The following is a 2,021-nucleotide window of genomic DNA, read 5'->3' as shown; positions in this document are numbered from 1 at the left end:
AGAGAGACAGATAGGCTATTAATACAAGGTCAAATGACTGACCTTCCTGCTTATGGAGTGTTAAAACGTTGCAGACAAGAGCCAAATTATCTTGGGCTATTTTCAGCCCCTTTGAAAGACATTCATTGTCCACCCCATTTCTGACCTCATCTTAAGAATGCATTCTCAGCAAACACTAGCTTCCGCCAATCTGAAAGCCAGGAATGCCTCCAGACAGCGTGAGGCCATGGCAGAAATCTCTCCAATTTGCTGTAACTCTGCACCTCTCTGGTTTTGAGTGTGCATAGGTATTTCACCTTTGTGTACATCTGTGGAGGACAGAGGGCATCAGATCCCTCTGGAGGATCTGCCACTGTCGTAGACCAGACTGGCCTCGAACGCACAGACATCCACCCAACTTCAGCCAGTGTTCTTAACTGCCAAGGATCCTCTCCAGCCCCTCCACCAATGTACTTTAAAGCTGTCTTAATTTAAGGGCTGGGTTTATAAGTCAGTTGGTAGAGTGCTTGCCTAGCATACATGAGGCGCAGTGTTCAATCCTGACTACGACATGAACGAGGAATGTTTTACAGACCTCCAGTTCCATCCATGGGAAACTAGCTTCTGCAAGTTGACCTCTGAGCTCCACATATGCACTGCAGCATGTGCACACACACACAATAAATAAATAATAAATAAATAAAGTGTGTGTGGTTTGAACGCAATTGGTCCCCATAATCTCATAGGGAGTGGCACTATTAGGACGTATGACTTTGTTGGATTTGGGTATGGGGTTGTTGGAGGAAGTGTGTCACTGTGGGGCAGGCTTTGAGGTTTCCTATGCTCAGGATGCTGCCCAGTGTCTCAATGGTGACTTGCAGAGTCTGGTGCTAATGACACGTCTGGGCTCTACAGGAGAGGAGAGATTGACTTCTCACCTAGCACTGGCAATGTGTGGACACTTTGTCAAAGGCTTTGTAAATGTTCCATTTCATTCTTTTTTTTTTTTTAATAGACTAGCATGTCACCTATGCCAAGTTCATGTGCTAAGGCACATGGGGCACCCCTAAGTTCTTTTTCTTCTTAAGTCTCTTTCTGTCTATTGTCCTGTCTTTATTCCCCTAGTCTCTCTCACTCCCCTCCCCACCCTGCTTCCTTTTTGAGATAGGGTCTCTCTCCTCAGAGGCCAGGCTGGCCTCTCACTCACTAGATAGGTGAAGATGACCTTGAGCTTCTGATCCTCCTGCCTCTCAAGTGCTGCTGGGTTTACAAGTGTGTGTCATCACGCCTGACTTCTCTCCTCTCCTCTCCTCTCCTCTCTTCTCCTCTCCTCTCTTCTTCTCTCCTCTTCCCTCCTTTTCTCTCCTCTTCCCTCCTTTTCTCTCCTCCCCTCCCCTCTCCTCTCCTCTCCTCTTCTTCCCCTCCTCTTCTCTCCTCTCCTCTCCTCTTCTTTAGATAAGTTCTCATGCTGGTACTCTGTCACCCAAGCTGGCTTGAACTAGTAGCAGTCCTCCTGCCTTAGCTTCCCAAGTCCTAGGACCACAGTTAGAATCACCATACCTGGACCTTATGCTGACTTTTGGACCTTAGCCTTTCCATTTCTCCCATACCACCTGATGTCTGCTCAGCCTTGCTCTCTGTGTTCCCTTCCTCCTATCAGGAGACCAGCTGCTTTATTGTTTTTAACTATACCTGAGGAAGAGCCCTAAGGTCTTCTGGCAAAGTGATGGAGGTGGGTCTTGTATCTATCTGTTGCTTTCATTGGTTAATTAATAAAGAAAACTGCTTGGCCCATTAGTTTTAGTCTCTTATTGGCTAATTCTCACATCTTGCTTTAACCCATTTCTAATAATGTGTGTAGCACCACGAGGTGGCTTACCAGGGAAGATCTTAACCTGTGTCTGCCTCAGAGAGGAGAATCATGGCGACTGCCCGATTTGGCTTCTTTCTCCCAGCATTCTGTTCTGTTTACTCTGCCTACCTAATTTTCTGTCCTATCAAAGGGCCAAGCAGTTTTCACACCATGCCCTCCTGAAAGGTTG

The sequence above is a fragment of the Microtus ochrogaster genome, chromosome 8, assembly GCF_000317375.1.
Source record: "Microtus ochrogaster isolate Prairie Vole_2 chromosome 8, MicOch1.0, whole genome shotgun sequence".
Taxonomy (NCBI): domain Eukaryota; kingdom Metazoa; phylum Chordata; class Mammalia; order Rodentia; family Cricetidae; genus Microtus; species Microtus ochrogaster.
The sequence above is the reverse complement of the archived record's forward strand: the minus strand, read 5'-3'. Positions refer to the sequence as shown.